The 22173-nt window shown below is 36.1% G+C and overlaps 1 long non-coding RNA gene across 1 annotated transcript; it reads left to right on the top strand.

The window, feature by feature from the left end:
• Positions 1-11039: 11039 nt before the first annotated feature.
• On the top strand, positions 11040-15189 carry LOC114036125. The gene is made up of 4 exons (XR_003568302.1): positions 11040-11083; positions 12598-12713; positions 14733-14770; positions 14972-15189. It is a non-coding gene; the product is annotated as an uncharacterized LOC114036125 (long non-coding RNA).
• The last annotated feature ends 6984 nt before the right edge of the window (positions 15190-22173 follow it).

Raw genomic sequence — 22173 nt, forward strand, 5'->3', positions numbered from 1 at the left:
AAGGTAGCAGGTAGAAGTAAAGTAGAGGAGTTAGGAGAGATAGGAAAAATAAAGAACCAACATAAAAACAAAGATTAGGAGTAGAATCTCTTAGGGAACATATATGTATGCATATATACATTTGTATGTATATGCATATATGTATACATGTATGTGTATATCAACATCTATATATAAATATATCCAATGCTCAACTATAGCCTTGGGGTGGTGGGTAGGGGGGAGGGAGGGGGGAAAAAGAACAAAGCAAAAAGTGTACAGCAGAGAACAAAAGAAAATCTACAAGGAGGCAAAGATGAACAGCTTTCAACATAACAAACACTATTTAATATATAGGCTTTTTTAAAATGAAAAGTTATCCCTATATAATTTGAATCCTCTCCTATGTTTTGCTGTGCACATGACTTTTTTTGTTTTTCTAATTTTATATTTAGGTTTATAATGTTTCTTTTCCTTTTCTTCTTATGTATTTAAGTTTCAGCATTTGTCTAAAGAAAAAAAAGAAAAAATGAAAAAGATGAATTCACCACTAACAAGGAGGAAATCAAAACAATAATTAGGAGCTATTTTGCCCAACTGTATGCCAACCAATTTGATAATCTTAGTGAAATGGATGAATATTTACAAAAATATAAATTGTTCAGATTAACAGAAGAGGAAGTAAAATACTTAAACAACCCCATTTCAGAAAAAGAAATTGAACAAGCCATCAATGAACTCCCCAGGAAAAAATCTCCATGGCCAGATGGATTCACAAGTGAATTCTATCAAACATTAAAGAACAACTAATTCCAATGCTACATAAACTATTTGTGAAAAAAGGTGAAGAAGGAATCCTACCAAATTATTTTTTATTTTTTCTCTTTTTTTAATTAATTTATTTTGATTTATCAACAATCACTTCCATAAGCTTTTGAGTTTTAAATTTTTCTCCCCCTCCCTCCTCACCCCCTTTCCAAAGGCCCAAGATGGCATACAATCTGACATAGGCTATACATATACATTCCTATTAACCATATTTTCATATTAGTCATGTTGTAAGTAAGAATTAGAACCAATAGGAGGCACCACCAGAAAGAGGAAACAAAACAGAAGAAATAAATAGCAAATAGTGTGCTTCTATCTGCCTTCAAACTCCATAGTTCTTTCTTTGGATGTAGATTGCATTTTCCATCATGAGACCTTTGGAGATGTCTTAGATCCTTGCATTGCTGAGAAGTATTATGAAGCAGCAATCATCAAAACTGCTTGGTACTGGCTAAGAAATAGAGTGGTGGATCAGTGGAATAGGTTAAGTGTGCAAGACACAGTAGTCAATGGCTATAGTAACCTATTATTTGATAAACCCAAAGACCCCAACTTCTGGGATAAGAACTCATTATTTGACAAAAACTGCTGGGAAAATTGGAAAAGAATATGGCAAAAACTAGGCATAGACTAAAATCTCACACTATATACCAAAATAAAGTTAAAATGGCATCATGATTTAGATATAAAGGCTGATACTGTAAGCAAACTAGGAGAGCAAGGAATAGTTTATCTGTCAGATTTATGGAGAACATAAGAATTCATGACCAAATAGGAGATAGAGAATGGTATGAAATGCAAAATGGATAACTTCAATTATATTAAATTGAAAAGTTTTTGCACAAAGTCAATGTAATCAAGATTAGAAAGAAAGTAGAAAATTGGGAATTTTTACAACCAGTGTCTCTGATAAGGGTCTCATTTCTAAAATATATAGAGAACTAAGTCAAATTTATAAGAATACAAGTCATTCCTCAATTGATAAACAGTCAAAGGATATGAACAGGCAGTTCTCAGATGAAGAAATTAAAGCTAGCTATAGTCATATGAAAAAAATGCTCTAAATCACTATTGATTAGAGAAATGTAAATCAAAACAACTCTGAGGTACCACATCACACCTATCAGATTGGCCAACATAACTAAACAGGAAAATGATAAATGTTGGAGAAGATGTGGGAAAATTGGAACACTAATGCATTGTTGGTGGAGTTATGAAATGATCCAACCATTTTGGAGAGCAATTTGGAACTATGCCCAAAGGGCTATAAAAATGTGCTTACCTTTTGACTCAATGATAGCACTTCTGGGGCTATATCCCAAAGAGATCATACAAATGGGAAAAGGACCCACATGTTCAAAAATATTTATAGCAGCTCTTTTTATGGTGGCAAAGAATTGGAAATTGAGAAGATGCCCATCAATTGGGGAATGACTGAACAAGTTGTGGTATATGAATGTAATGGAATACTATTGTATTATAAGAAATGATGAGAAGGCAAACTTCAGAAAAACCTGGAAAGACTTGTATGGACTGACACTGAGTGAAGTGAGCAGAACCAATAGAACTTGGTACACAGTAACTGCCACATTGTGCGATGACTAACGTTGATAGACTTGGTCAAATTCTTTTTATGATACAAATGTAGTGCTCATACCTAAACCAGGAAGAGCCAAAAAAGAGAAAGAAAATTATAGAAAGGCTGCAGAGAGGTAAAAAAGGATTGGGAAATTTTGAGAGGATTGGTACCTTTGGATAATGGAGTTTCTGATTGAATGGCAGATTATAAACAATTAAGAAAAGAATGAAAGGAGAGGAAGTGAAGACACCTATTGCTGATAATCTTCTCAAGGAGTTCAACCACAAAAGGTGCTGTGTGAGGTGATTCTACTCAGAAATATCCTTCAAGCATCTCCAAAAGATTTCACACCTGAATTTATGTTCTAATCTAGTGTTATATTTGACAGCCATCTCTCTCTCCCTTTGGCAAATGTCAGTCATTTATTAAGATGTTTTCTGAGTACTTTTGGTCTCTTTGTTGTAGAAATTTATTTATATTGATCAAGTTTCTAGATAAAATTATTATAGCTGGAGTCTATGTTGTACCTATTGTTCATTTCACATTTTTCAAGTACTCATTTAAATAATTGTGTCATTTTAAGTATATACATATCTTTTTAAAATTCATTTTCAGTTTTCAACATTCACTTCCATAAGCTTTTGAGTTTTAAATTTTCCACCCCTCTCTCCCCACCTCCCTCCCCAAGATGGTGTGCAATCTGATATAGGCTCTACATACACATTCCTATTAAACATATTTTCACATTAATTATGTTGTAAAGAAGAATTAGAACCAATAGGAAGAACCACAAGAAAGAAGAAACAAAACAAAACAGAAGAGAAAAAAAGCAAATAGTATGCTTCGATCTGCATTCAAACTCCATAGTTCTTTCTCTGGATGTGGATAGCATTTTCCATCATGAGACTTTTGGAGATGTCTTAGATCCTTGCATTGCTGAGAAGAGCTTAGTCTATCAAAATTAGTCATCACACAGTGTGGCCATTACTGTATACACATATCTTTTTCTCAATACTTTTTTCTTCATGTTTCTAATTAATGATGTTGGTACCGGTTTGCATTGGTCTCATTTAGTTCAATTTTAGCAAAGCATTTGACAAAATGTCTCATGCTACCCTTGTGGAAATGATAGGAAGAAGTGGAAAATATGTTAGTGTAATTGGGTGGACTGAATGAGTGAACTTAAGAAAGAATCATTAATGGTTCAAAGTCACCTTGGAACTTGGCTTTAGTAGAATGATTCAGTGATCTGTCCACAGTTCTGTAATATAAAATATTTATTGCCAGTGGCTTAAAGGCAGAAATAGTATGCTTATCAAATTTGAAAATAGTACAGAATATTAGATGACATAGACAGGATTCAAAAAGATGTCAAAAGGCTGCAACATGGAGATGGAGCTAGTAAGATGACATTTAACAGGGACAGTAATAAAAGTCTTACACTTGGGATCAAAAATATTCCTTCACAAGTGCAATATGGATACTGCAATATGCTTATGCAATTCCTGTGAAAAAGATTTGGGGATTTGTAGTGTTCTTCAAGCCCAATAAGAGTCATTAGATATGGCAATGAGAAAAGCTAATACAATCCCAGGCAGCATTAAAATACTTAGGACAACTACAAAGGTTCTCTTTCAGTGTTTGAAGTGCTGTCATGCAAAAAAGGAAGTAGATTTATCCTAGTTGATCCCAGAGGTTAGAACTAGGAACAGAGGAAGTTGCAGAAGCAAATTTAGGCACAGAACAAAACTTTGTTAACAATGGGAATGAAGTAGAGAATATCAAGGAGGATGGGGATGGTCAAGAGTACCAAATATTTCTGAGAGGTCATTTATCTGCTATAATTATTTTCAGATAAAGGACGTAAGAGATTAATTACTGTTTTAAAGATTCACTTAGGGGCAGCTAGGTGACATAATGGATAGAGCTCCAGCCTTGGAGTCAGGAGGACCTAAGTTCAAATCTGGCCTCAGACACTTGACACTTACTAGCTGTGTAACCCTGGGCAAGTCACTTAACCCCCATTGCCTCACCAAAAAAAAAAATATTCACTTAAATTTGTACACTTACCATTAGTCAAGGACACCCGGACTTGGACAAAACTTCCATAAATAGTCTGGAGCATTAAATGCCTGCCAATCAGTCAATGAGTATCTATTAAGTGCCTACTATGTGCGAAACACTGTGCAAATGCTGGGGATACAAAAAGAGGTAAAAGACAGTCTCATCTCAAGGAGCACCCATTCTAATGAGAGAGATAACAAGCAAAAAAATGTACAAAGAAGCTATGTACAGGATAAAAAGAAGAAAAATAACAGAGGGAAGGAAGTAGAATTCAGAGAGGTTAGGAATAGCTTTCTGTAAAAGGTGGGATTTTAAGTGGAACTTGAATGAAGCCAGGGAAGCCAGGAGGAGGATTTAAGGAGGGAGAGCATTCCAGTCATGGTGGAGAGGCAGAGAAAATGGCCAGAGTTGAAAGATGGAGTATCTTGTTCAAGGAACAACAAGGGAACTAGTGTCATTATAACAAAGAGCACATAGTGAACAATAACATGTGAGAAGACTGGAAGGGTGAAGGGAACTAGGTTACAAAAGATTTTGAAAGGTGACCAGATGATTTTGTATTTTATCCTGGAGGTGATAGGGCTCACTGGAGTTTATTGAGTAGGGAGTGGATGACATGGTCAGACCTGTTCCTGAATACTTTCTATAAGAAAAGAAAAGGTATTCATATTGTGAGCACAAAATAATATTACAAAAATTAAATTATTATATTTGATGGATAGGAAAAACTCAATATGAAAATATCCTTATGTACACTATCTGTATACAGTTATGTAGTTAACTTTTTATAGCAAAAATCAAGATTAATCCAGGTTAGAAGAAAGATAAGAAAAGATATGAAAAGCAATTCAAACAATTCAAATCTTAACTATTTTCATAAGAAACTTATTAAAAATGGGGAAACTATAGTAAAAATTATCCAAGCATTAGTCATATTGATTATATGCAGAGGTTTGACTGATTGACACAAAGTGAGACTGAAAGTTCCAAAAATGACCAAAGTCCACAAATACTGAGAGGAACATGACTGAATGACTTCACAAAAAAAAAAGTGATCTTTCTGAGCAGCTAGGTGATATAATGGATATAGTATTGGGCCTGGAGTCAGAAAGACCTAAGTTCAAATCTGGCCTCAGATACTTATTAGCTGAATGACTCTGGGTAGGTCATTTGACCTTGTTTGCCTCAGTTTTCTCATCTGTAAAATGAGCTGAAAAGGAAATGGTAAAGCAATCTAGTAGTGGAAATTGAGGGGGATAGCCGAACAAGTTGTGGTATATGAATGTAGTGGAATACTACTGTGCTATAAGAGATGAAGAACAGGCAAATTTCAGAAAAACCTGGAAAGTCTTATATGTAATGATGCAAAGTGAAGTGAGCAGAACCAGGAGAATATTGTACATAGTAACAGCAACATTGTGTGATGACCAACTATGGCTGACTTAACTCTTCTCAGCAATACAGTGATCCAAGACAATTCCAAAAGACTCATGGAAAATTCTATCCACATCCAGAGAAAGAACTGATAGAGTCTGAATGCAAATCAAACCACACCATTTTCACTTTATTCTTTCATTTTTTCCACTTCTGTTCTGATTCTTCTTTCACAACATGACTAATATAGAAATATGTTTAACATGATTGCACATATATAACCTAAATCAAATTGCTTACTGTCTTAGGGAGGGAACTCAAATTTTATAAAAAAATGAATGTTAAATTGCCTTTATATATAATTGGAAAAATAAAATACTAAAAGATAACACAGTGGTCATGGCAAACACTCTTTCTTGGCAACCCAGAAGTGACTCTATACATGTGCATCACCACGTGGTCAATATAGAAATCAGATTGGTTATGTACTTTGCACTTAAAAATGGAGAAGCTCCATACAGTCAGTTAAAACAAGACCTGGAACTGACCATGGTTCAGCTCATGAGCTTGTTATTGCAAAATTCAGACTTAAATTGAAGAAAGTAGGGAAAATCAATAGACCATATAGGTATGATCTAAACAACATCCCTTATGAATACGAACTGGAATGAGGAAGACATTTTAAAGGATTATATCTGGCAGATAGAGTACCTGAAGAACTATAGACAGAGGTTTGAAATTTTGTACAGAAGGTAGCAACAAAAAACATTCAAAAGAAAAAAAAGCAATAAAGCAAAATGCAGTCTGATGAGGTTTTACAAATAGATGAGGAAAGAAGGAAAGCAAAATGGAAAGGAGAATGGAAAAGATATACCCAATTGAATGTAGAATTCCAGAGAATAGCAAAGAAAGGTAAGTCTTAAATGAGCAATGTAAAGAAATAGAAGAAAACAATAGAATGGGAAATATAAGCAATGTCATCAATAAAATTGGAGATATCAAGGGAATATTCCATGTAAAAATGGGCCTGATAAGACACAAAAATAGTAGGGACTTAACAGACATAGAAGGGATTAAGAAGAGGTAGCAAGAATTTACAGAACCATGCCAGAAAGAGCTTAACATCGATGATAATCATGGTGGGGCGGTTATTGATCTAGAGCCTGACAGTCAGAGAATGAAGTGAGACTGTGAATGGGATAGGCACACCCATAAAATGGAAGGGGTTAGAAGAATGGATTAGAAAGTCAAACAATATGTTTTTTAAAAGATATACACTTGAAACAGAAAGATACACACAGTTAAAATAAAGAACTGGAGCAGAATATAATGTGCTTCAGCTGAAGTAAAAAAGGCAGGAATAGCAATCATGATTTCAGACAAATATAGCGAGTGAAAGGTGAAATGACTGAGGAAACAAAGATTTGATCTTCTGGGCATACCAATTTATTAAGTAATACATGACTACTATATAACAAATCAGCACCAGACCACCTCATCTTGGGCTGGATCCCAAATTAATGGAGGAGAAAGATTTTTATACACTAAAAATAATTAATCAAATAAGGCCAATTAATTAAAAAGAAATAATTAACCAGGATACATTATGTCATCTGATTTCTAATTAGAGGAAAAATTATGGACTTTCTGAGTTGTGAGGGAGAGAGAAAACAAGTACAATTCCCTGAAATCAGAAAAAGAGGTGTCCACCATCCCAAGTGTCTATATCAATTAAAGGAACATACAAATAATAACTGATTGATGAGTGTGGAGCCAATTTTCAGATAATACATACGGATCGCTTATGGTGCATAATTGTAACAAAACTCCTTGCATCAATCTTTGGGTCTAACTGGGTTTCAGGTCAGCATAACCTAAATCCTTAGTTAGGGGTCTCTAAATAGCAAGTGGAGGTGGCCCAGCTTCCCAGCCACACAAGACTAGTTTCAAACAAAGCATTAAGATTTTCTCCAAATTCTCACAATTGAATAAAGTTTTCTCATAGGACAGAAATTGGCCTAGATCCATAATTGAATAGAAAGGGAACTGAGCTAGCTCCAGAGTTGAGTCATAAGATGGAATCTGTATTTCATTCAATTGCCACTATTAACCATTTGCTGTCATAATCCTTTCAATTCCCTCACAAAGCAAAAAGCAAAAATAGACCTAATTAAAAGAGATAATCAAGGAAACATCATTTTATTAAAAGGTGCCAAAGACAATAAAGTAATATCAAATTTTTTCACAGCAAGTTTCTCTAATAAAGGCCCCATTTCTCAAATTAGAAAAAAAAAACAATAGCAAGAGATTGAACAGAAGAAATTATTTTGATGGCATGTAATCATGAAATTTGGAGGGCAACCAAAAAAATCAAAACGGAGGTGATTTGGAAAGATGTTTATAACACTCTGAGGTAGCCAACAAGGATGGTAGATCTGCCACAATTGACATATAACAACACTGTTCCACATAATTCCTTGTGAATAGTTAGAAATGCCAAATGTTGTTTGAAGATGACATTGTGCTGGTTCCATTAAGCTGTGTAATATTGCATAGCTTCACAGAAGAAAGATGCAGCCAATGAAAACAGCTTAGCCTTGCCAACATATAGACAATAAGGAACTTTGAAGTAGGAGTAAAAGATATCATCAAAAAAATAATATGACAAGAAAAGAAAATAGGCCAATTTTGTGTCAAGGATAAGGGATAATAGCTAGAGGGCCTGAGTTCTTCAGTAGTGTCTTTGCGAAGTCAGGAGAAAATGAGGAAAGTCTCTAGCACCTTGGGTGGATTATCTGAGGAGAAATTTTGGAAAGATGTGAACAAGATTCCAATAGGGTGGGAAGGCATGGATTGAATTACAATATGTATTACTGGAGTTTTTGAGTTTCCTATACTGGGGAAGTCATAGTCCCAAGGCACTCTGGCCTGATCAGATATTTTGTAGAATATTTCAATTCTGAGTGCCACATTTAGGAAGGACCCTGATAGATGAGAGTGTTCACAGATCAGTGACACTTATGGTGAAGGTTGCAAATTTATAACTTATGAGAATTGGTCATCTTTAAAAACTAAGAGTTGTCACCTGCAAGAGGGAATAGATTTGTTTTTCTTGGCTTTTCATAATATGTTCCCAGGTTCATTAACCACCAAGCTAGGAAGTGACTTATCATAAGGTTAGATCTCATATTCTCTCTTCCACCCCTGTCTCCTATAGTTATGATGACCAATTCCTTTCCCCTAGAGAGCTACCTCATCAGTACTTGGAAGCTGGTGTTAGGGGCTACAACTGTGCTATAAAACCAGGACCATTATGTCATATATAAGCCAGTCCAGATGGTTTTTGAGGTCCCTTTCAACTCACATTCTGTATATTAGTTTCCTTAATATATATCCAGCATCTTGGTAGGTCCTATGGGATACAAGAAGTGCATAAAGAAGTCCATGCTGTCACAGAACTTACAATATTTTTTAAATAAATAGCATTTATTTTTCCAATTACATGTAAAAATAGTTTTCAACATTCATTTTAATAAGATTTTGAGTTCCAAATTTTTTTCCCTCTCTCCCTCCCCACTCCCTTCCCCAAGATGGCAATCAATCTGATATAGGTTATACATGTGCAATCATGTAAACATATTTCCACTTTAGTCATGTTGAGAAAGAAGAAACAGAACAAAAGGGAAAAGCCGCAAAAAAACCCCAAAAAAGTGAAAATAGTATGCTTTCATCTGCATTCAGACTCCATAGTTCTTTCTCTGGACGTGGATCTCATTATCCATCATGAGTCTTTTGGAATTGTCTTGGATCATTGTTTTGTTGAGAAGAGCTAAGTCAATCATAGTTGATCATTGCACAATGTTGCTTTTACTGTGTACAAAGTTTTCCTGGTTCTGCTCACTTCATTCAGCATCAAGAACTTACAATCTTATTGGGATAAGAGATGAACTTTATAAAACAATGAGTGATCATGATGAATGTTGGACCATCTTCCCTGCTTATGGAAAATTGAGCTCTTTTGACAAGGGTGAGATTTAGTGCTCTCAGGCTGAGGTCTTAGGATGTGGTATCACTGTTCAGATCCTATCCTAGATTTGCTTTGTCTACTAGAACTGTTATAGTCCAGGAGCTGAGCCCAAACCATGAACGATCTGGAGGGAAACATTGTTAGGATACATGAGGCACAGAATTCATACAATATGTTGTAGGTTAATCCCCAAACAGGGTGAGGGAAAAATCTGGAGCACCACTGATGAATTATATAAACTTCTTGGATTTCTTCTTATTATTTATTACCTTTCACACATTGCAACATGATTCTTACACAGAATTCATTCACCAGGCCAGTGCATACCAGCACCAAAGTGCTTGAATGAAAAGAGGCTGGAATGTATGTTTCTTCCCTCAACTACATATGGAGGAAGTCTTTGACACTTATCTCTGACACATATAGGAGAATAAGAACAATATTTAAGAATGGGGTGGCACTGCAGTCTGGGGTAAGCCAAGAAAACCTTAATCGTGAAGAGACATCTCATTTGAGTTTTGAAGGACATGTCTTACATAGGTAGAGCAGAAGCAGTATCTCATAAAGGAAGAATGGCAAGGTTCAGAAGGGAATGAAAACTGGGAAATAAAGTTTAATTCAATAAGATTTGCCTACTCCTTATAACTTTACCTGGGTTTAACCATGGACCAGTCACTTGATCTCATTAGGCCTCAGTTTCGTCATCTATAGAACCTACATCATGAAGTTGTTGTAAAACTCAAATGAGACAATGTGTGTAACATGCTTTTTAAATCTACAAAATGTTGATTATTTTTTATAACTCAAAACTAAACTGGACCTAGACTTCAGACATTGGAAAGGATGTTTTACAGAGACTGAAATCTATCTATAACATTCAGAGGGTAAGATTATCTGGTTCAATGTGTTAAACTGACGCCATGGAACACTTTCCTTTGTGCTAAGACAATGAAAGTAAGAGAAAGCATGCAAATAGGAAACCTTGCCAAGAAACTAGAGTTGAGTATTTTGTAGTCTGAGAAAAGGATTGTTTCTCTGTTCTTTGACATTTATTTTAATAACCACTCAGGAAGAATTTTTAAGGGGGAATTCCCCAACTTACCTCATGCACCATTGGCTTACAAACTCATTCCTTATTTGTTGCATTTCCAAAAAGCCTGTATAAGTATCAGCCTCCCCTCCACTGCATAGCAGTCCTGTCAGTTGGACCTTTTCACAGACTCTGACCTAAGGTAAGCTTGTGTTTCTCTGAGGCCTTTCTTTGACTTTTTTTTTGACTGTAAAGCCTCTATCACACTTAGTTGACAATGTTTCTGTGAACAAGGACTTTTTCTTGTTTTTTCTTTGTATGACTTGAGAGCTAACATATATGATGTTCTAAATAAGACCTGCTGTAGTAGAATGTAAGCTGCTTGAGAGCAGGGAATGATTTTATAAAAAAAAAGGGGGGGTTGGTTTTATGTCTTTTGTATTTTGTATTTGTAAAAAATGCAAATCATATCATAGGCATATAATCAATGCTTTTTGAACCCATTTGGTTAATTGAATAATGTCCCTGACTGTCCTATGTTGTTGGATAACAAAATAGAAAATTGGGAGCAAAGCACAGAAAAGTTTAGTGGCATTCATGGTATCAGTGCCAAGGGTACAATCCTGCAAGGTACCCATGCTAAGAGAGCCCTATTGGATTTTCTCCCAAGAGCTAATGGAGTATGGATAGATTGGAGTGTTCTTGATTTTCTTGGGGAGGCCGTTGGGGTTAAGTGACTTGCCAAGGGTCATACAGCTAGGTAGTGTCTGAGGCTAGACTGGAACTCAGGTCCTCCTGACTCCAGGGCTGGTGCTCTCTACATTGTGCCACCTAGCTGCCCCCATGATTCTTTTTAAAAATAATTTGGGTACTTTCAAATATTACATAGCTAGTGTAATAAAATCACATGCAAATGTGCCCCCAGGGATAGTAAAGTAGTAAAACTAAAAGGCATTTATGAGTGTTGGTGTGACTTAATTAACATCTTTTTCCAGCATTCCTTTCTGACCTTTAGAATGAAGTTCATCACAAGCCTCTTCCTCTTATCCCTTCTATTTCCTGTTGACAGCATGAGTTTTGTGGATAGTGTTAAGTGTATCTTTGAATTTGTTGGGAAAGGTAAGACCATGTTAAATGGTAAGAGTCTGGCATACCTGGCTATCCCCTCTGTTTGAACACATTACCTTTGATAACACTGCTTTCCATAAACCTGTGAATGATGAAAAAAGGCAGTTTATTTTGCCTAGGAAGTAATGGACCTCTCAGGTAGAAGGGTTTAAAGGTGAACAAAGGGTATTATGGAAGCTTGACTCATAAATCCTTGGCCTCCAGTGGAAATAAATAGTATTCATCCTTGGTGCTGGGTCATTTAGGATTTGAAGTAGGAATGAGATTTCTGTGTTAGGGCAGATTTTTTATCCTTAGTCCTTTCTCACTAAAACAATATTAGTAAGGGGCTAAAATGGCAATACAAATTGTGATTAGAGAATCCAACATTTAATTGTTGCACAGGGAAGGAATACCAATTTTATAGGGTCCATCTTGACGTGCCATTTCCATTGGGGGCCAGTGGTTTGGGAGATGTTTCCATGACATCCATAAGGAAAAATCTTGAACCCAGGAAGGAAGTTTTAGTCCTCAAAGAACCAAGTCTGTATTGTTGGATACCTGCTTGTGACTCAGCATTCCTCTCTCATGTCTCTCCCCTTTTTAAAGGTTGGTAACAAAATTATAAGATGGTGTAAGGATGCTTGTAAAGAAAAAATATAAATTGAAGATGCAGACAGCATGGATGAGCCCTCTGAAAGTATTCATGGAACTGAAATTATCAGGTATGAATTTGGGCGTGTTTCTGACAGTGGAGTAGATCTGGGCTACTTGGGGACCTTCAGAGGTGGAGAAAATCTCATGTATAAACTCAGTGTAGTCAGTGCAGATACATTTTGTTCTGTGTGTTTCCCAAAGTGTCCACTGCAGGGTTCTGGGTAGTGGTCCTCTATCTGTCAGTCTAACAAAGGCAGTGGCAGGACTTGGTGTATTATTGCTGGTACTGAAGTATCTATTCCCTAACCAGTAGGTAGACCAAAGGAAGGATTTCTTTTTGAAAATTTTTTATTCTTCTAAACTTGAAGAGCATGAATAAACATGACTATTTCCAAATAGAAATAGTTAAAAAATAGGATTCTACATAAAACTCTGACATATCATTTTTAAAAGTATGCAATAAATTCAATATAATGGTTTGAAATCTGTACTGATTGTCAGTGACTTATTTTTTAAAAATCCTTCACTGGTGCTCTCTCCTTTCCTCTTCTCTGATTTCCTCTCCTTTCTTTTCCTCTCTTTTCTCCTCTCTTCTCTTCTGGACAACACTATCACTAGTTCTCTTCTCCACAATTCTCACCACTTATATTTTTAAATCCCTTGTAACAAATTAGCCTAATCAAGTAAAGCATATCCTTACATTAGCCAAGCTGACGTTCTTTGGTTCATTTTTTTTTTTTTTTTTTGCCAATAGTCCATGACTGGTCAATCAAGATGTAAGAAGCGTATATTATCTTTGCACTGATCCAAGTTATTCAGTCTTACAAAATTATTTTTCTTTGCAATATTGAAGTCATTTTACAAGTTGCCTTCTTGTTTCTGTCACTTTACTGAACATCAGTTCATATAAGTCTTCTCATTTTTTCTCAGAATCTATCCCATTCATCTTCCTTACTACACAGTAATATTCCATTACCTTCATATAACATAATTTGTAGATGTTGCTTAATTGATGGGTACCCCTTTAATTTCCAATTCTTTGCTAGAAGAAAAAGTTCTGCTATGAATGCTTTTTCTCTTTTGATCACTTTGGGGTGTCTGGCTCATAGTGCTATTGCTGTGTCAAATGGTATTCATGGTTTAGTGACTTTTGGAGTATATAGTTTCATGCTGCTGTCCAGAATGGTAGTCACAGTGCCCTCAACAGTGCACTAATAAGATTTTCCTCTGATAGTATCTCCAACAGTTGTTTTCCTTTTTCATCATTCTTGACAGTCTGATAGAGATGAGACACAACACTAGAATTTTTTTAATGTACATTTCTTTTATTATCAGTAATGTGGAACTATTGTTTTAACATGAAATTGTTGTATTGCTTTTCTTCCTTTTAAAATTTCTTCTTCATATCCTTTGACTTTCTACTAGGAAAATTTCTTGTTCTTATATATTTGCATCAGTTCTAAATATAACTTAAATAGTAGGTCTTTATCAGAGAAACTTGCTGTAATTTCCCCCCAAGTTAACTGATTCCCATCTAATTTTAATTTCATTGATTTTGTGCCATAACTTTTCAGTTTTCTGTGACCAAAATAGTCTATTTAATCTCATGTGGTCTTCTCTACTAGTTTCTTAAAGAACTCTTCACTTATTTATATATGTGAAAGGTTCCTCTTTTTCTGCTTTGCTAAATTATTTTGTTATTGTTGCTAATTTGGTTTTGGGGATATAGTGTTTATCAAATACTATATTATTATGTTAAATTACTTTTGTGTATCTAATCTCTCCCAGTGATCAATTTTTTTTAATTTTTTAACCAGTATTCAATCATTTTTAAGATTATGTTTCAGTATAGTTTGAAATCTGGTACTTCCATGCCCCTACTTTCTCATTCTTTATTAATTGCCCTTGAGATTTTTTATCTTTTGTTCTCCTTGATGAATTTATATAATTTTTCATACATCTTTTGAGTAACTCTTTAGTAGATTAATTCAAATAATAGGAAATAATTACATTGATTTACATAGCTTTATAATTTTTATTATATTGACACAAAGTGGAAGATGATTTATTTAGCTATTTGTTTTTAGTGTTTTCATCCTGATATGGAAAATCTGCCTGGCAGTGGGTAAGCTGGGCATTGGGAACAGAGGGTGGTGGGGAGCTCTGAGACCCTATTGACTGGGAAAATGATGAAGCTGAAGCACCCTTCTCTGAACTCTTGTCAGATTGGCCCCTTCCCTTTCAGGTATAAGGAAGGCTTAGATAGGAGGGATTGGGCTGGAGTTGATGTGCTGATTTCCATAATATATACCTTCCTTTCTTCCAGAGTTGAGACTTGGATCTGGGATTGCTTCCTCGGGGAGCTGACTCCCTTGATAGAAGAGGATCACAACAGTTGATGTAGAGGTGGTAAATGAGCCCAATCAGATCAAACCACCAATCAAGATCCCAAATTTTAAGCAGGCCTTGCCTTCTTGCTCCCTCTTCTATGTAGCCTGTGAGCTCTTATTGGAGTACCCATGTCAGTCCTCTATCCTGGTTGTGCTGGATCCTGTGATATTAATATATGTGCTCCTAATAAATACCAGTGCTGAACATGAAATTTCTTGACTCTGTGTAACCTCACTAAAGTCAAATAACCTGTGCCTCTTTGACCTTGGATCTGGTTCCTCAGGGACCCCAGACTGGGCACTTGAGTGACCAGGTACTTGGTCTCTTAGTGGCCCAGAGTCCATTTTTCTCAGTCTTTCAGGGACTGGACTCTGAGTGATCCTGCACCTAGATTCTCAGAGATGTTGGGTACCTCTCCACGAGGCATCCAAAAGGACTTGCTCCAAAGTATGCCTTCACAAATCTTGGGGAAGCTTGAAATGATATAATCTGGAAAGGAAAATATTCCCTAATGTAGATCTGCCAGTTCAGATTTTAACCCTATTCCATCAACTTCATTACATTCCATTTTTTAAAAAATCCTGGTTTTCTATTCCTCTTCCCTGCTGATTACTGGTAGTTTCCATTTCTCACATTCACATATCATTAACCAATATTCTCAGTTTATGTTCCACAATATCTACTCTTTTCTATGTCCTTTCCAAGTGTCCATTCTCCTTGGTGTTAACCACCCTCTGTATTCAGTGTCTAGTATTCAGCTCCCTTACTATCCAGAGGCCTCCTGGAATTTATCTAAAGTAACCATTCTATCCCAGGGCACCCCTAGTTTGCCATTCCTCTCCAGTGCAGTTAGCTGAGAGTCTCTATTTCTCAACGTCAGAAATCTGTAATTAGGCTCCTCATTGTATCCCATCCACTGTCTGGTCTCCACAGAGTTTAATCCCAATTTCTAGTCACCTTGGTACCCACCCCTAGTTTTCAGTATCTAGTTCTCTTAGTGTCCATCCTTGGTGGACAGTTCTTATTCGGTTGACTTCACGTCATCCAGGGTGCTTAGTGCCACTGCCAGTCTACAGTCCTTTTGCTGTCCTCACTCATATCCAGGCCCATTGGTATTTACCCCTGGAGATGAGTCCCTTTGATATTCCATGGTATTCTTTCCTATAGTTGAAACATAATCCTGTATGATTCTGGCAGTGGTTCCTTTGCGCTTAAATTTTTTCTGACTGATTGCAGTATTTTTCCTTTTACCTTGAAGCTCTGGATTTTGGTAATTTTATATATATATGTATTTAATTATAACAATTTTATTTAAAAATATAAATAGTATTTTTCCAATTAAATGTAAAAATAGTTTTCAACAATTCATTTTTTATAAGATTTTGAGTTCCAAATTTTTCTCCCTCTCTCCCTCCCCGCTCCCTTCCCCAAGACGGCAATCAGTCTGATATAGGTTATATACTTGCAATCATGTTAAACATATCTCCACATTAGTCATGTTGTGACAAAAGAAACAGAACAAAAGAAAAAACACAAACAAAAAAAATTAAGAAAGGGAAAACAGTAAGCTCTGATCTGCATTCAGACTTCATAGTTCTTTCTCTGAATGTGGATAGCACTTTCCATCATGAGTCTCTTGGAATTGTCTTGGATCATTGTATTGCTGAGAAAAGGTAAGTCAGTCATAGTTAATCATCCCACAATGTTGCTGTTGCTTCGTACCATGTTCTTCTGGTTCTGCTCATTTCACTCAGCATCAGTTCATGTAAGTCTTTCCAGGTTTTTCTGAAATTCACCTGCTTTTTATCTGTTATAGCACAATAGTATTCCATTATATTCATATGCCACAACTTGTTCAGCCATTCCCCAATTAATGGGCATTCCCTCAATTTCCAATTCTTTGCCACCACAAAATGAGCAGCTATAAATATTTTTGTACATATAGATCATTTTCCTTTTTTTTAATGATCTCTTTGGGATACAGACCTAGTAGTGGCATTACTGGAACAAAAGATATGCATAGTTTGATAGCCCTTTGGGCATAGTTCCAAATTGCTCTCCAGAATTGTGGGATCAGTTCATAACTCCACCAACAGTGCATAAGTGTTCCAATTTTTCCATATCTCCAACATTTATCATTTTCCTTTTCTGTCATATTAGTCAATTTGCTGGGTGTGAGGTAGTACTTCAGAGTTATTTTAATTTACATTTCTCTAATTAATAGTGATTTAGAACATTTTTAATGTGACTAATTTGACTTCTTTGTCTGATAACTGCCTGTTCATATCCTTTGACCATTTATCAATTGGGGATTGCCTTGTATTCTTATAAATTTAACTATGTTCTTTTTTTAAAGAATAATTATTTTTAGTCTTAAACATTCAATTGTATAAGATTTTGAGTTTTAAATTTTCTCCCCCTCCGTCCCCTCTCCCTCCCTAAGACAGTGTGAAATCTCGTATAGGCCATACATGTGCAATCATATTAAACGTATTTCTACATTAGTAAAGTGGTAAAGAAGAATTAAAACCAATGGGAGAAACCACAAGAAAGAAAAAAACAAACAAAAATGGAATATGCTTCGATCTGCATTCAGGCCCCATAGTTTTCTCTGCTTGTGGGTAGCATTTTCCATCATAAGCCTTTTGGAATTGTCTTTGATCATTGCATTGCTGAGAAGAGCTAAGTCAATCATAATTGATCATCACACAATGTTGATGTTACTGTGTATAATGTTTTCCTGGTTCTCACTTCACTGATGCAAGTCTTTCCAGGTTTTTCTGAAGTCTGCCTGCTCATCATTTCTTATGGAACAATAGTATTCCATTACATTCATATACTACAACTTATTCAGCTATTCCACAATTGATGGATATCCCCTCAATTTGTAATTCTTTGCCACCACAGAAAGAGCTGCTATAAATATTTTATACATGTGGGTCCTTTTCCCATTTTTATGATCTCTTTACAATACAGACCTAGCAATGCTATTGCTGGATCAAAGGGTATGCACATTTTTACAGTCCTTTGGGCATAGTTCCAAATTGCTCTATCTGGAACAATAGATCTGAAGCACAAAATCTAAAGATCTAAAGCACAAAAATTCCAAATTCCAATACCATACCAATCTGCTTTCTACCATACTTACTTTCCATTTCAATTCATTACTTCTTAACACCTTACATAATATCTATATACTGTCACTATTTGACCCAAACATTTATCCCTGTTCTTAACAACCCTAATCCTCTTCAGGTATACTTGACACCAACTTGTCCATCTATTACTTTATTTCCTTATACTTTTTGTCATCCTTGTTTGCTTCTCAAGAAATCCCCCATACCCTTGATTTTTTCAATTAACATTACCTAAATAAAGCCTTACTCTTTGCTGAGGATGATACTTCCCTTGCAACATGGTGTGCACATTCTTTGTTTCACACTGTCATTTACTGGACATAATTTTACCATTTCTTGAGGACCACTACATTTTAGGGTTCATGAAATGTCTCCATACCAAAATCTCCCTGTCATTTCTGTCATCTGACCACAAGGAGGTTGCAGTCTCCATTTTTTAAGACATTGCTACATGAAATATGGTCTTCCTCTCTACCTCATTCCCAATCCTCATCCATAGGGCCTTCAACACTTATCTAGATAAACCCTCCAACAATCTGATTTCTCAATTCCCTAATTTCCATAATTTTCAATGGCCTTGTCCACTACACTTCAGGCACACATGTGGTGTAGAGTTGAGCCAACCTGAAAGAGAATAAATACCTCAAATATGCCTCACTCCCCTATAACCGCTCTGGCCCGAACACTCTACCACCTATACACTGACTACCACATGTTCTAGATATCTATTATAATATCCTTCCTTCTTCATACCTTTCACTGGACAAAGATCTTCCTGTTCATTCCTTCTCATTCTGCACCCTGACTCTCCAGAAAGAATTTACTTAATAATACTAATATATAGCATTTGTGTAATGCCTTATGGTTTACAAAGTGCTTTACATATGTCACCTTATTTGAATTGGAATGAGTCTTGGTGAAGAGCTGTGCTGACCTCAGTGTAGGTAAGTACCTCCAACATGCCTCACCTTTCTAAAACTAGCCTAGCTCCTGGACTCTCCCAAACCCTGCCTTGATCAAAAAATAATACCAAAACTGGATATCTTCCCCATCACCATGCATGTACCTTCCTGCTTTCCCACTGGATGCTACTTTCCAACTTTCTTTTTCAGACATTGATAATCAAATCTATATACCCCTGGTCTGCTATGTCAGACCTGACTCCATTCAGAATCTTTGAGCTCCTGAGTTGTAGGCTATGGAGAAAGAAACTTCCTTCCAGGGCAGCTAGGTGGTGCAGCGAATAGAGTACCGGCCCTGAAGTCAGGAGGACCTGAGTTCAAATCTGGCCTCAGACCAAACATTTGACACTTACTAGCTGTGTGACCCTGAGCAAGTCATTTAACCCCAATTGCTTTTAAAAAAAAGAAAGAAAGAAAGAAAGAAATTTCCTTCCATGATAACATCTCTGTGGTTGCTCACACCCAACCATGTGGGCCACATCTCTCCTATGTCCATATGCCACTCTTTCCAACCCTTCCTGTAGATCCTATGTAACCCTTATTCTATTCTCAGCAAATGGCACATCATTTTATATATGTGTCATGCCCTGAAAATCATTAAAATATATTTTGTGTTTCTTATAGATAGAGAGTTGGCACAGTATGGACAGCTACTCTTGAAGGCCGGAAGATGTGATTTCCAGTCTGGCAATTGTCATATACATTCCATAAGAACCTAGATAAGTCACAGACTGAAGAGAAAGAAAAAGTTGAAAGAAGACCAGGAAAAGGACTGTTATAATGGTTCCGTCAATAAGAAATGAAAGCTTAGAACTATGGTGGTATTCGGGAAAGTGGAGAGGAGAAGAAGAGATGGAGGTGAGCTGTACAGTATAAGTAGAATCAATATGACTGAGTAATATGGGAGGTGAGGGGGAAGAAAGAGTCAAGGATGGAGATAAGTCCAAGGTTTGAAGCCTAGGTGGTTGGAGGTAGCAGCAGACTATGGTGTCAATTATGTGCCTCTACAACCCTTCTCTGTGGAAGGTAGGTTCAGAGCCAATGATACCGTAAGTGGGCATGAGAGGGATTTATCACTGTCATGGGGCACAAAAAGGATAATTTTAGTTTAAGGCACCTTACAGGCAACAGGCAACATGGAATGGGGACCAGAGAGCTAACATGAGGGTCAGAGATCTGTTGTTTCAAGTCCTGTCTCTAACACACACTGACTATGTGATCCTGACCAACTCACATAACCTCAATGCTCTAGAACAATGATCAAACTCAAATGGAAGGGAGCCCCCACTAAACCATTCATAAAGATCCCTGTGGTTGCACCTTGACTTAGAAAACCATATATTAACATTATTTATATTTTATTACATTTTCATCTTATTTATTTTGGTAAAAATTTTTCATATATATTTAAATCTAGTTCTAGCCTGATTCAGGAGTGCTACAAGCTGAATTGTCCATAGCTTATGTTTTGACACCTCTGCTAAATCAAATCTCTAATACTGTCAGCTGCAGACAAAATGCTGACAGGCTAATTAGTTAAGTACTGTTCCACATCTGGGATCCTCTATATTAATGAAATTGTAGGTCTAATACTTATCCTTTCCTTGAGCTGAATATTTTTTTCTTCTTGTGATTAAGGCATATTTTCTCTGAGCTTCAGGAATAATTCAATAATTATTAAAGATGACCTAAAAATATGATTCTTAAATGGCTTGGTTACCTATTACTTGTTGAGCTTTTCATGATGAAACAAATGCTATTGCTGACAGCTGAATTTTTTTTTATTCTTTTCAATCCAAACACTGGCCATTTGTGGCTGGGAAAGACATGTCAGCAATGACCTCCATGAGAAATGTGAGCTTAATTTCTGATTAAAATAGGGTGAATGGAGGCATCTAGGTGGCACAGAGGATAGAGCACCAGCCCTGGAGTCAGGAGGACCTGAATTCAAATCCAGTCTCAGACACATAATACTCACTAGCTGTGTGTGACTCCAGGCAAGTAACTTAACCCTAATTGCCTCACCAAAAAAAAAAAGTGATAGATTAAAAAAAAATAAAATCGGGTAAATGCAATTCAAGTTTTCTCATGAAAAAGTAATTTCCACATTGTCTTGTGGATGAATTGAATGGACTGAGTACAAAGAAAATGGCACACCTACTTTTTTCCAGCAGAGTAGGAGCATCCAAATCATACAGACATGGCCATAATACCCATTTATAAGACAAAAGAAATAAATCCACATACTCCTAAACATATTTTCTTTTCAGGTAAAACATCAACAATCCAATTTTAATTACATTTCCTAATCCACCTCAATGCAGTGCCTTCCCTCTGTTGCTTATCTCCAATTTATTGTATCCATTTTTTATTTGAACAGGGTTTAGGTCCATGAGAGCAGGGAAAGTTTGTAGCCTTTCTTTGAATACCTAGCAATTAGATCAGTACCTGGCAAATTAAAAAAAAATGCTTGATGACTGAATGATTGATGTTTATTGTATAATTATTTATTTAAAAACAGATTATTTAGTGAAATGTCTCTATCCCAAATTACAAAGCTAATGATATTTCATAGTCTGAGAATTCAGAAAAAGAAGATCAAAGATTCAGAAAAAAATCAAGGATTCCACCAAGTAATTCTAGAAAGAAGGCAAGATCTTGAAACCTTTAAACTAGCTACATAAACTGTATATGAGAATAATCTAATTCTGGAATATAAACTTGCTTGATCAGGAGCCTGAAGCCCTTGATACATGTAGAAGAGTTACTAGACTTTTTTTCTTAGCCTCTAAGGGCAGAGCTAGGAACAATATAAAGAAGCTGCAGAGAGGCTGATTTTGGCTCAAAATAAGCTGAAGCTTCTAACCACGAAGCTATCCCAAAGTGTAAAGACCCACTCTGGGAGACAGTGGGTTTTCCAACCCTAGAGGCCTTGGTTTGGAAGCTGGGTGATTACTCATCAGGGATATTGTAGATTCTTGTTTTAGGTTGGGTTTAGGTTGGTACAATGGAAAGAGTTGGATTTGGAAATAAAAGGT

Source organism: Vombatus ursinus, unplaced genomic scaffold (assembly GCF_900497805.2).
Source record: "Vombatus ursinus unplaced genomic scaffold, bare-nosed wombat genome assembly UNPS02009770.1, whole genome shotgun sequence".
Lineage (NCBI taxonomy): Eukaryota > Metazoa > Chordata > Mammalia > Diprotodontia > Vombatidae > Vombatus > Vombatus ursinus.